The 14,959-nt window shown below is 34.1% G+C and overlaps 1 long non-coding RNA gene across 1 annotated transcript in view; it reads left to right on the top strand.

The window, feature by feature from the left end:
- LOC309628725 overlaps nucleotides 1-13,068 on the top strand; it is a 39,117-nt gene extending 26,049 nt beyond the window's left edge. The window contains exon 3 of the long non-coding RNA XR_014244672.1: nucleotides 3,128-13,068. This is a non-coding gene — a long non-coding RNA (uncharacterized lncRNA). The remainder of the gene's footprint in view (nucleotides 1-3,127) is intronic.
- The last annotated feature ends 1,891 nt before the right edge of the window (nucleotides 13,069-14,959 follow it).

Raw genomic sequence — 14,959 nt, 5'->3', positions numbered from 1 at the left:
GAACTGACAGAAGTCTTTGCTTTCATAAAGCTTACATTCCAGTGGGGATCAGATGATAAGTAGGAAAAATAAGTGTGTGTGTGTGTGCTCGTGCACATGCGGGCATAACATCTGAGTATATCTGAGAGAAGAGCATTCTGGGCAGGGAGAACAGCAAGTGCAGAGGCCCTGAGTTGAGTGTGAAGGCATAGCATGGAAGATGTTACAGAGTTAATAAGGAGCCAGGTGACATCAGTCCTTAGTATTAGATTATAATAAGAAGCCATTGGACAATTTTGAGCATGATCTATAATTCTGTAAGATTCTGTAGCCCCTTTTTCTTCTTTTTGTCCCTTGGTGCACATCCTAAAAAAAGTATCAGTTTATAATCTGTATATGATGACAATCTTTCTACCCATATCACATATGTTTCATATATGTATAACTGAGAATGACATCATACAGATGTAGGAATAAGAAAACTTCCTATTACGTGATCACCTCCATAAAAGTTAGAAGCTAATTTGTAACTACTCAAATGCTTTGTACATACCATCATTCTTAGGTGTACACAGAACTAGTTTACTCTCTGAAATATTCTGATATTTATTTATTTTTATTATTTTAATTGAAGTATAGTTGATTTACAATATTATATTAGCTTCAGGTGTACAGAAACATGCTGATATTTAAACAGAAATGTTTCCAGAGACATTTTGAAAGTAAGCAAATGGGCTTTTTAAAATCATTTTTGTGATTATTTACATACTTCTTTCCCATGCATGTATTTTAAAATTTAAAACAAAAAAGCAATTGTGTCTAACACACATTTTAACACACATGTCCTCAGTATCTACTCAGTGTTTAGGTGAATCATTTTCACAGTTGTGTAAATATTTCAGAAACACACACACACACACAGACACAAAACCCAAAAAAACATTTTACCAGGGAATTAGGTATTATATGTACCTATTGAAACATTTTCTTTATGTTTAAAATTTAAAAATATTTATTTCATTATGAGGGAAATTACTTAGCAAAAATAAAGCAATAAAAGCAAATATTACTAGGCTGCTTTTTCATTCACAAATCCTAACTTCATACAGACAATCAATCAATCATTAAAATTACAAAGATTATGTGATGAATGAGAAGAGCCTTTGTGCTTAACCTATTGGGAATTTTCCCATCCCTTTCTTCCCAGAGTATATCTTACTAGTTAGGGGGAAATTTTACCTGTTTCCATGTGGTTCTCAGGCAGTTGTCAATAGTAAAACAGGTGTGACCTAACCTGACACAATCATCTATTTCTGTAAATATCATGTTTAGTGTAAGTGTGACTAAGCAACTCAAACTAAAGTAATTGAAATTCCTTATTGGAATTATCTGCATTCCTTAAAGAGGTATAGCTTTATTTTCCTTTTCTTAAGTGAGATTTAAGTGTATAATTCTGGAGTAATCTGCATCTATATTTACTGACATGGAAAAATCCACTTTGCAGAAGGAAACAGTGAGAACAAGAGAAAAAAGTACAAATGAGAAGAGGATTTACAGACACATATAAAGGAGTCAGAGAACAGAGAGAGAGAGACAGACAGACAGCTAGTGAGAGATAGATAAATACAGAAGCAAAGAAAGACATTTATTTTCCCAATTCTAACCTACTCTACTGTCTCCCCCAGCCACATAAACAAATAAAATTCTTTGTGTTTAAAGAAATTTGAGAAGAATTCCTGTTATCTGCAACCAAAACAAATGAAACAGAAATTAATACTAGAAGTTATGTTGGAAAAAGATGACCCTAAAATGGAAAACTGGCTGTGTTGAGGTGGGCTAAGTTACAAGGATGATTCCATCATCCCAGGATGGAAATTGGCAGCCTTTGTTACACCACAAGAAGCATATCTTTGGGTTTCATGTGCTTACTGAGGCTGGAGCTATAGGAGACTTGCTGGAAAATATCAGAATTCTTGGAGTTGATTTAAATCCTTTCCTTCAGTAAGGTCCTGAACAAACATCACAAGCTTTTATATAAACTGGCCCATTGAAAATTAGAAAGGGCATAGCCATTTTGAGTTTATTTTTGTGTATGGTATGAGGGAGTGTTCTAATGTCATTGATTTAATGCTGCTGTCCAGCTTTCCCAACATCACTTGCTGAAGAGACTGTCTTTTCTCCATTGTATATTCTTGTCTCCTTTGTTGAAGAGTAATTGACCATAGATGTGTGGGTTTATTTTGGAGCTCTCTATTCTGTTCCATTGATCCGTATATCTGTTTTTGTGCCCATACTATGCTGTTTTAATTACTGTAGCTTTGTAGTATTGTCTGAAGTCTGAGAGTGTTATGCCTTCAGCTTTGTTCTTTTTTCCTCAGAATTGCTTTGGCAATTCCAGGTCTTTTGTGGTTCCATATACATTTTAGGATTATTTTTTCTAGTTCTGTGAAAAATGTCATGGGTAATTTGATAGGGATTGCATTAAATCTGTAAATTGCTTTGGGTAGTATAGCCATTTTAACAATATTAATTCTTCCAATACAAGAGCATGGGATATCTTTCCATTTCTTTGAATCATCTTCAGTTTCCTTTATCAGTATTTTATAATTCTCAGCTTTCACCTCCTTAGATCCATATTCTCTCCAATACTTTGTGAACTAAAGCAATGACAGTGTGAGTGGAACAGAAAAAAAACAGCTGATTCACTTTGTTATACAGCAGCAAGTAACACAACAATGTAAAGCAATTATACTCCAATAAAGATGTTAAAATAAATAAATAAATAAATAAAATAAAGTGCAGGGAACCACGAAAAAAAAAAAAAGAAAAGGGAAAAAACAGATTTAGGCTGTATTTAGAAGACAAAATATATGCAAAGATGTCATGGGTAAGAAGGAGAAGTAAGGATGACTGAATATTTACTTATTAATATGTATCAATATAATAAGTATAATATTTCAATTTGCTTATAATTTTTGTTTCCCTGATTGCTGAAGAGATTAAACATTTTTTTTTTATGGTTACTGACCATACACTTACATGTCATTTGCCCATTTTTCTATTTTGTTCATGTGTGTATGTTTTAGGGCATGGTGCACAGAATTGTTGAGGGACCTTAATTATTATTTCTCTTCCTCTCCTCATTTAGCTTGGGACAAAACCTTAGGAACTGGTTATTTTTCAGGAAGCATTAATTATGTGATTCCCCAATGGTCTTGGATTGTTGGCAAGAGAAAGAGAAGACAGAGAGAGAGAGAAGAGTTGAAGAAATAAGAAAGAACTATCCCATAGACCTGTCTGTATCAGTTTGAATTCTCTAAATTTTGACTAACAAAATCTAATTCCAATTCATTTGAGCAAAAAAATAACTTATTAGTTTATAGAACTTAAATTCCAGTGACAGCCTGAGCTGTATATCCAGGAACTCAAATGAAATCCTCATGACACAGTTTCTTTCTGACTACTTGCTCTTCTTGCTTCTGAGTTTGATCGATTCTTAGAGATGTTCTCCTTTATTCAGAGGGAAAAGATAGTTGTTAGTAAGTCCAGATTTATATCCTCCCAACTCCACTTCTAGGGAAAAACATTGCTCCTCTCTTCTGGTCCCTTAAGTGAAAAATCCAAACAACCGTCTACATCAACATGATTGACTTGACTTGTGTGATGTTGGGCAAATAACTTAATTTTCTCTATCTTACCTGTAAGGTAGGAGTAATAATTATAAAAATAATAACAAAAGTAATAGCTGCCTGATAGTGTTGTGAGGAATGTGAGTTAATTTATGTAAAACTTGGCAAATATAAGGTGCTTGGCAAATATGAAGTTCTGTAAAAAGATAAGCTTCTGCAATCTACCATAACCCACTCATGCTCAGCACACATAACAGTGTATATTAGTAGCAATAGTAATAATAGTAATAATTATTATTATAGCAATTGTTATTTAATTTATTAATTTATTTATTTATAACTTTTTAATACAAATTTTAAAGGTTACTTTCCATTTACACTTATTACAAAATATTGGCTATACTCTCCGTGTTGTACAATACATCCCTGAGCCTATCTTACTTCTAATAGTTTGTAGCTCCCACTCCCTCATCCCCACCCCTATGTTATTATAGCAATTGTTTTAAGCTATCCAGAATGCCTTATGATCATCATCCTTGAATTAACAGTACCAGTCAGCTTTAGGAAATCCTCTCTCTCTATATGCTGTCATATTGGAGCTGCCAATCATGGTGTCACTTTTTTCACAGGGTTTTAGATTAGCCAAGTGATGTAGACTGGCTCAGATGCAATACTGAATCTCCTAGATATAATGATTATTCTAAAAGATGGGCATGTTCAGTCCAGAGACCATTCCCCAAATTTTCTAAACAGGAAGTGAATGAAGGTAGCTTTTAATTCATCTTTGATCAAAAGCCCTAAATATGTAGAAGTGAAACCATACAAGGTTTTGTTTCTGCTATATGGAGGTAGTTGGTCTGAAAGGGTTGAGAGGGAGATTATGGTATTTTTGCCCAATTCCAGTCCCTAAAACCCAGTTTTTGGTTCTTTTGATTTTATTTTTAGCTATTTTATTATTTTTCCCAGTCATGTTCATAACAAAATTCCATTGTTTCTTAGGCTATGATGAGCAATATTTCATTGCTCAAAACCAGAAGTGACTGGAATAAGGTAGGATGTTATTATAGCTAATGAATTATATACAGTTTGATAAATGTCTTACAGAGAGCTAGTCATAGAAAACTAATTCTGAGAAATCCCCAGAGACCATTGAGACAAATATCCTCTTAGATATAGATAAGTAAATTAGTCTTGGAGAGGGTGCATTAGCTTTTGATTTCAAGAAGAATCCAGCTGGCTATATCAAGCAGATCTTTAGATAATGCTAATATCTAGTGTGGCAATAGAAGGCGAGGTTTGGAGGAGAGGCATGAATTATGGGTCCATGGTCCAGGCTACAAGAAATTCTGGGAACTGATTCTTATAAACCAAATGCAGAAGATCAAATTCACAGACGAAAATGTCCGTATCTTAATTTAGAATAGGAGATGGACTTTGATTGTAAGACATACCAGCCATCTAAGAAGACACTCAATTTCCTGTGTATTCATTGGTTATCATACATAAATGTATTATCTAATTATTTATGCTGAGAAAGACTTTAAGCAATGACATCTCAGTGGCACCAAGCATACCCAGTACCCAGACCTTGGTTTCTATACCACTTTCTACTAAATACGTCTGATATGGCTGATTCTGGGATTGAGGCTGGGAAATACAAGATGTGCCTGGAGTGTCTTGTGGTTTGAGAAAGTAAGAAAGAGCTCAAAAAAGAAAAAAAGATGGGGTAATTGTCCAAGTGACAAGAGGTGCCAACCTGAAAGACCCCAGTAGCCAGAGCAACAAAAAAAATGTAAGCAACAAAATAAATAATGTAGTATTGGATTATAAACCAAAGTATAAAATAATTACACATGACTCCATATAGGTATAAATAAATGCTTGATAAGTAAACAGGGAGAAGAGTCAAATCTTTCTTGAAGAATATATTCAAATAATGTATGTAGGTTCTTTCTCCTATAGGTGGTGGAATTTAATTCTCGTCTGACCCCCTACACTTGAGGATGGGCTAGACTTAACCACTTGTTTCCAAAGTATAGAGTAGGGAATGGGGAAAAAAGTAACTTTTTAGTGCAGAAACCTAGAAAACACTACCTTAACCAAATGATAAAAGCTAACATTCTTAGTGATTTCATGTGAATATCATCTAATACCTGATATGATGTTACAAGCATGGTGCTTCACCTAGCTGGCATTTTTGAAAAATATAACTTCAGTCTAATCATGAAAAAAACATAAAACAACCTCAGATCAGAGGACATTCTATGGGATACCTGGCCAGTACTCCTCAAAAAGCTAGAGGAGAAAACATCTCTAATTAATGTTTTTACTCTCAATTTATTTTAGACAGTAATTTGAGCCTTTGAGTTCTAGGATTTTATTTTTACTTTGCACTCAAGTTGGAAAAAATCATACTGGAGACAATTTATGTTGCATTTCAACTTTGCAACAAGCTCAACACATAATCTAAGGTGATTTCTATAGTAACTAAAAAAAAAGGAATATGGTTCTTATGATGAATGGTTGGTGTCATTATGAATATAACTATTATTATATTACATCTAATGAAAAGCAGTTTCCTTCTGAAAAGTGAAAGGTGCTTAATAAAGTCATGTGTAATTTGCCACCATTATTCAAATAAGACCACACTGGGAAGGAAACTCTGAAACCACCCACTGGCTAAGTCTGGGAAGACCTCCTGACTCTCCATCTGCTAGCATTTATGAAAGTAGAAATGCCAATGCTTCCTTTGTCTCTTTCTACTAATTTCAGATCATACTGTTGAACAGTGACCGCAATAAGGGATGACAGGACAGATTCTGCACTCTCCTATGCAGTGCCAGAAAAAGAAGCAACTAAGGAGAAGAACGTTATTGATGCAGTTTCTGTGTATTTTGATCCAAACACAATCACATTTAACAAAAGCACCCCTATAGTCAAAAAAGGCAGTTCATAAATTAATGAAAATATTTGTTAAGAATATTCAACTACTTTTACTACTTTGATGAACATTTATTTTGGAATAATTTTAGGCTTATAGAAAATTTGCCAAGATCATGCAGAAAGTTCCTGTGTACCCCCTCAGCCAGTTTCCCCAGTGGTTAACATTTTACATTTTACATTTACATTTTACATTATTATAGTACATTTGTCAAAACTGGGACACTGACATTGGTACATGACTGTTCACTTCTTAACTAAACTCCAGACTTTATTTGGATTTCACCAGCAATTAGTAGTCAATTCTCCAGTCTCTCTGGTCTGTGAGAGACCAAACATATTTCAAAAGCAGCTCTTACTGCTCAGACCAGAGAGACCAGTCTCTCTGGTCTGAGCAGTAAGAGCTGCTTTTGAAATATGTTTGAACATATGGACTAAGCAGATTTATGAGATAAAGAGATTCAAGATATAATTTTTATAAAAATCCAAGTAATATTAAAAGCACTAGCAATTGTAGTCAAATCAAGCCTTGGTAGTAAAGCTATTATAAAACTTATGCAGTACTCATAATTCTCAAAAAGTAGGCTGCTGTTGCTCTATTTATCTTTATGATGCTCTGCAGAGAGTTCTTCTCTGAAGAACCTGAAATATGTTATATTAGGTGATCTCTGAGAATTGAGTTTCTAGGATTATTTGTGCATCTTGTTGCTTAAACTGATGCTGCTATGAAAAATCAATTAATTAAACAAGTAAGCAAATTAAATTGGGTTTTTATAAATCTTTTCTTCATCTGCTTTGTATATGTTCTTTTTTCAGTAATAAACAAGTAGGGGTTTTGTAATAAAAATTAGTAAAAAATACTTTTAATACACAAAATTGAATAAGACTTCCATTAGTTAACTGACTAAATAGTGTTAAACAGAAATATTGAGCTCATTAATGCTCACACTTAGCTAGAATTCAGAGGATTTGGGGGACTCCAAGATTAATCCAAAAACTCCAAACATATTTGGAAAGAAGATATGCTATATACCCTTAAAAATAAGCAATGCAATTTGGCTGTCCTGAATCCTTTCATTCTATATTTTCTGGAGCCAAATTTGCTGCTAGAACTTTTTGTTTCCAACAACCTTTTACCGTTGCTGATAAAAGAGCTTACTTATTTTTAACTCTAAATCAAGCAAGAACAAACTTTGTCCAAAAATCACAGGAAATTCAATACTTGAATGTCCCTTCATGACCTCCAATGTAACTTGTACAAAGTAGAACTTATCATTTACTAATTTCCTCAAATGCTACAAACCTATAAACAACACTGCCATTATTCTATTGTTTAAATTCGAGAAATCTTGGAGAAACTTAGAGAAACTTTTCCTTTTTTTAATCAATCTTTTAAAAAAAAATAATCACCAATGTTACCTACTTATCTTTTGAGATATCTTTTGGAATCACAGCTTCTTTGCCATTCTGTGCACAACCACCATCACCCAGGAATTAAGCTTCTCATTTATGGACCATCAGTTGATCCTCCTAGTTGCAATCTGTCTAGTGAGATTGTCTATTTAAACAATTGAGATTGTCATCCATCTGGAAACTTACCTTTCTTTTATCTAAATGTTCATATCGAGACTCTATCCATTCAGTCTACTACTGAATTGTCTTTGACCCATTACACTTATAATCAGCACAATGAAATTTACCATTACTTAATGATTGCTATTTATGTACTATTAAAGTTTTATCTTCAAATAGATTATGAAGACTTGAGTAGTTGAGGCCATGTCTTTTATCCTGCTGTCTCTCTCATAGTGCTAGTATAGTTCTAGGATCAATAAATATTTGCCTGATCACAAAAGCTATTTTAGTGCCTCAGGGAGTTTTATTATTTATGAGTGATAGCAGACATGGTTTATTTCAAATTCTCATTTGAGGTGCAAAGAATGGTGAAGATGAAGATAAAAAATCAGTACCAGTGTAAGTAATTTTCCTTCCAGGTTAGCCTATCAAAATAAGGACCTTGTTGTGGTGTATATGTGCAGGATGCAAGGAAATATGATGGAACAAAAAGCTCTTTGGTTTTTATCCAGACGCTACCAGTAAGTTCAAGCAAGCAAGCAAACAAGTTTGGCTAGTACCTCCTTTTCATAGTGAACAGTCTCATTTTATAAAGTGGTTAGAAAGTACGTAATTATAACATGATGGGGCTAGGTAAGACTTTCCCCCTTCTACTCTCAGAAATTGTCCCAAAGCAACAGAAATAAGAAGACAGCATGCAAAATGAACTAAACACAAATTGACAAAATTCAATACAACAAGGGGATATCTGAAACTCTAAATCACAAAATGGCTGCCTAAATCTATGAAGAAAATAAACAGTAGTTCAGGAAGATGCTAAAAGAGGGTACCTACAGCTGCAGATATCATTTTTAAAAAGCCCTTCAGCATATGTCATCTAAAAAGTGGTATGTCTGGGGTATAAATCCAATAGTTGGAAGAGCCCCTGTGCTTGAGCTAATTTCAAAGAAAAGCTAAGACGATGAAGCTCAACAATAAAACATTTAAGACATATGCAGGAAGCAGTCTGCTATTGAGGCTGGCAGGAATCAGAGAGATTGAATTCTGAGTAACTCTATAGCTGTCAACCTCAGCTGACTGGGCCAAGGAGGATGGAAGGGTCATAAGGGCCAAGGGAATTCATTTGCATAAACAACCCTGAGGTAGTAGGAAAATACCTGCTTACTTTGTAATATAGTCCTGGCCTTTGCCTATATGAAATTTTTGTAAATATGTGCTCCAGGAGAAAAACTCTCACATTAGCTGGAATAAAGTAAATAAAGAGGAGCCAAAACTAATGTAACACAAGGGGAAAAAATGATATGAAAATTAAAAAGTATAAAGGATTATAGAAAAGTGATTCATATGTAATTCAAACAAAGAGGATTAAAATATGCACAGTTTGTATCACAGAAGGAAAATAAATGAAATAATGTAACAGAAAAAAAATTAAAATCAAGTTGACAGAATTACAAATGAATCAGAGAAGAACAGATCTACGTATTGATCCAGGAAAACTAAACAGATAATTCATGAGGAAAATTGCTTGTAGACAGACTGAAAAAAATTAAAATAAAAATTTCTATGAGAAGAAATAATCAGACTCATCTCACATTTCTCCAGCACCGAAGACTAGAAAATAGTGGAACAATGCCATGAATAACTTATGGAAATAAGTGTACACAAAGCCAATGTATGTGCATATATAAAAGCAGTGAGAAACATTTTGAGTATATAGGAACTCAGGAAACATTGTTCTCAGGAAGCCATCTTGTAGAAATCACTTGAGAACCAACTTTAAACAACCAAGTTATGAATTGAGAAACAATAGTAAATGGATCATGCACAGTATTAAACACCAATAAATCAAGTAATTACATTTACAGAAAAGAATATCAATATTGTAAACCTGACACAGTCAAAATTATACAAAATAATAGTATTCGGTAAGAAAAGGGGATGAGAAACCCATAGGTAGTGTAATTACACCAATTTTCTCACTTTAAGGCTAAGAATCTGAAGAGCTCATTTATTATTTTTTAATTTAATACAAAATTATAAAATCAAAGGTAAATAACAAAACCAACTAGTGTTAAGTGGTGGAAAAAAGGAACGAGAAGAGGAAGAGAGAATCAATGTATAATTACATCATTGTTTCTTCTAGGGAGTCAATAAACATCACAGTAAGTAGAGAAGAATTAGTCTGTTATTTAAAAAAAATTACTCAGATTTGAAAAGGAAGGGAATTCTGACACATGCTACAACATGAATGAACTTTGAGGACAATATGCTAAGTGAAATAAACCAGTCACAAAAAGATAAATACTGTATCTTTCCACTTATATGAGGTACTTAGAGTAGTGGAATTCAGAGACAGAAAGTAGAATGGTGTTTGCCTGGGGCTAGGGTGAGGGGGAAATGGGGAGTTATTGTCTGACAGGCATAGAGTTTTAGTTTGTGAAGATGAAAAAGATTCTGGAGATGGATGGTGGTGATGGTTGCACAACAATATGATTATAGTTAATGCCATTGAGTATACACTTAAAAATGGTTAAAACGGTAAATTTTAAATTTTGTATATTTTACCACAATTTGAAAAATAATTTTAAAAATATAAGTAGTAAACAACTCTGGAGTATTTACCATGAAGTTAATGAAACATGCTTCAAGGTCCCTCTTCTGCACACTTTGTACAATTTGTTGTGATTCATTTCCTAATTCTAAAAAAATTTTCACTTGCTTCGTTATTTTGTTTCATTACTTTATTTTCCTGAAGAGGTTCCTTCAAATTTTATAAGCTTTAGGTTCCACAAAACCTGGATCTACTCCTGGTTTTAAAGGTAAATATCAGAAAAAAAAAATACACAAGTCATGTGTGCGCACACACAAACACAGCAAAAAGTCATTAAATACATAATGGGACTGTTTGAAAAACTATACAAATAGAATAATTATATATATAATACATACATATATGAAGAACTAAGATGAAACATATCTTGATTTTAAAAACTGTAAGTGGACCAAACTCACTTTTTTTTTTCATGGAAAGGCATTTTATTTTAAATATAGCAGTGTGTACATGTCAATCCCAAACTCCCATTCCATCCCTCCTCCCCACGCTTCCCCCCTGGTAACCGTAAGTTCATTCTCTAAGTCTGTGAGTCTTTTTCTGTTTTGTAAATAAGTTCATTTGTATCATTTTTTTTTAGATTCTGCATATAAGTGATATCATATGATATTTGTCTTTCTCTGTCTGACTTACTTCACTTAGTATGATAATCTCCAGATCCAACCATGTTGCTGCAAATGGCATTATTTCATTGTTTTTAATGAATGAGTAATATTCCATTGTATATATGTACCACATCTTCTTTATCCATTCCTCTGTTGATGGACATTTAGGTTGCTTCCATGTCTTGGCTATTGTAAACAGTGCTGCAACGAACATTGGGATGCATGTATCTTTTTGAACCATGTTTTTCTCCGAATATATGCCCAAGAGTGGGATTGCTGGATCATATGGTAGCTCTATTTTTAGTTTTTTAAGGAACCTCCATACTGTTCTCAACAGTGGCAAATTACAATTTACATTCCCACCAACAGTGTAGGAGGGTTCCCTTTTCTCCACACCCTCTCCAGCATTTATTGTTTGCAGATTTTTTGGTGATGGCCATTCTGAGTGGTGTGAGATAATATCTCATTGTAGTTTTGATTTTCATTTCTCTAATAATTAGTGATGTTGAGCATCTTTTCATGTGCCTCTTGGCCATCTGTATGTCTTCTTTGGAGAAATATCTTTTTAGGTCTTCTGCCCATTTTCTGATTAGGATTTTTTGTTTTTGGATATTGATCTACAATAAGCTGCTTGTAAATTTTGGAGACCAATCCCTTGTTGGTCACATCGTTTGCAAATGTTTTCTCCCATTCTGTGGGTTGTCTTTTTGTTTTGTTTATGGTTTCCTTTGCTGTGCAAAAGCTTTTGAGTTTAATTAAGTCCCATTTGTTTACTTTTGTCTTAATTTCCATTACTCTGGGAGATGGATAGAAAAAGATATTGCAGCGATTTATGTCAAAGAGTGTTCTGCCTATGTTTTCCTCTAAGAGTTTTATAGTATCTGGTCTTACATTTAGGTTTTTAATCCATTTTGAGTTTATTTTTGTGTACGGTGTTAGTGTTCTAATTTCATTTTTTACATGTAGCTGTCCAGTTTTCCCAGCACCATTTATTGAAGAGACTGTCTTTCCTCCATTTCATAGTCTTGTCTCCTTTGTCATAGATTAATTGGCCATAAGTGCATGGGTTTATTTCTGGGCTTTCTATCCTGTTCCATTGATCTATATTTCTGTTTCTGTGCTGGTACCATACTGGTTTGAAGACTGTAGCTGATTCCTTCAGCTCCGTTTTTCTTTCTCAAGATTGCTTTGGCTATTCAGGGTCTTCTGTGTCTCCATAAAAATTTTAAGATTTTTGAATCATTATAAATATTAATCTTTATAGTGTGTACCAGAGAATCTCCTAAAACCAAATGACCCAGAGAGATTGAAAGTGAAAGATGGGTAATGTATAACAGACAAATGAAAATCAAAAATAAATCAGTCACAATCTTAACATCAGACCAGGCAAAATCCAAAGGAAAAAGCAGTAGAAAACAAAAGTATACTACTATATAATGAATGAGTGAAATCCACAGTGAACATCTAACAGATAACTTTCTATGCACAAAAAAGATATAGCATCAATAATCAACCAGAAAAAAACCTAAAGAAAATACCTGAAGAAAGTGGTATGAATGCATTAGTGGTCGATAACTTTTATTCACCTTACATGCTCAAGGAGTCATAAAATAAGTTCCAAAATGTAGACTTATGTATTAAAATTGAGATGTGCTAATTGATATAAAGTTAACTTTGTTCCCTGAGTATAAGAGCAAGCCTAAATGTTCTAGTACCCATGGACTATTCACATTAGCATGGGCACACACACACACGCGCACACACACACACACACACACACACACACACACTAATTGCTGAAACCAGAGTGGTAAGTAAATGGGGAACTATGATTGTCCTGAGGCCAAATGCTATTATCAGGAACCTCGAATTTGGGGGAAATTAATGACCTCTTGGGTCTTCACAAGATGGACAGTTAAATCTGAGAGCCCTGCACAAGATTGGGGACATCTAAGATACTATAAGCTCAGTGAGAATCTTGGTTAAAACAGCAGCAAGAGTAACAAATGAAACCAGAAGGAGATCTGTCTGTCTCTGCTACAGCTCTGGGTAGAGCAAAAATAATATTTGCTGAACCTGATAAGCATAGGCCTGCCTCATTAATTTACACCACCTGAACTGGTCAGGGGCCCCTCAATTTGAGAAATGAATTTAAAGTTCCAGTTTATTGGTATCCAGGTACTAGCAGAGGCAACCTCAATTCTTCTCTGGAAATCCTTTATCTAGTAGCACAGGAATTTCAAAGATTAAAGCCAGCAAATAGATTTAATTCTTAACAAATGACAAATACACAATGAAACAAGTTATGATCAGGAAACAATAGAAGCAACAGGAAAATAATTTGGTTTATCACATGCTGGAATAACTAGACAAGAAAAAAATAAAATAAATATGTATAGAACATTTAAGGCAATATAACTTATTGGGAAAATGGTCAAGTATCAAAAGACTATAATTGCTAAAATGTCTAGTTATGCAGAACCAGCAATAGCTTGCCACAGATATAAACATTACATTAATAATAAGTATAGGACGCTCTCCACCATTAGGAAATTTTCAAAGCACAAAATGATGAAGAAATCCAACTAAAGGACTCTATAAACTAAACTTTATATGGCAAAAACAAATCTTCCCCCTCCATTCCTGACAGACAGAATTGCAATTCTATTGCTTTTCTTCTAAGAGGCACTGATAATCTCTTATCCAGGAAAATCACCCTTTGACACTACGATCTAAATACTAGCCTTTGCTTTCTCTTGTCAAATTCAACTAAAAATCGTGTAAAGGTAATTTTGACATTACTTATGAGACTAATAACGATAGAGGTGTACACCCTTGGCTATCGTCACAGCTACTATGGCCTGGAGACACATTTCCAAGTTTAAAAAATGGCTTATGAGTATGTTATCTGTCCAACAATTACATCTCTTTGCAATGTACTATATAAACTTTACAGTTGGTGAAAAACATTAATAAGCTTTTTGTAAACTGAGATTACATGGAAAAGGAAAATAACATTTTAGTGTTGCCTTGTGGGTCTCTTTCCTTTTATTTCTCTGAGTCAGCAGCCTATACAGGCTCATGTTGTTGAGTGAGTAGCCAAACTCTGCCAACCTTTTGCCCAATGTTAAATTCCTATTTGACAAAGAATCTAGGGCCTTTTTTTGAAAAACAAATGTTGGCCCATGTTTACAGTCTTAACAAGTGACAAAACATTGCTCAAATGGAAAAACTTTAATTTGAAAATACAATCAATGCAAACCACAGCTCCTTCATACAGACTTCAAGAAACACCTCCATTCTCCAGGAAGTTGTGTAATGAATTGGCCATAGCTGGATATTGAATGTGGCACTGCAACTGCATCTTGAAGCCCCAAGTGTTTAGATTGGCTTTTCTTGAAATGCTTAATTTACCTGTTAAAAGTCTGCACTTTAACAATTTTCTCTCATCTCCTCTGCTGGAAGCCTGATGGCCAGGTATTCTGTCTTCTTGTCTCTGGCAGTTATAGCTTGAGCATTTGACCAGTATGAGATTTATAGTCTTGACAACATGACCAAAGGTTACTTGTGCCATTGAAAATATAGCACCTGTGGCTTCACATATCCTGAGAAGGCCATGT

Source organism: Balaenoptera borealis, assembly GCF_965194805.1.
Source record: "Balaenoptera borealis genome assembly, chromosome: 5".
Classification (NCBI taxonomy): domain Eukaryota; kingdom Metazoa; phylum Chordata; class Mammalia; order Artiodactyla; family Balaenopteridae; genus Balaenoptera; species Balaenoptera borealis.
This window is presented reverse-complemented; position numbering and strand designations above follow the sequence as displayed.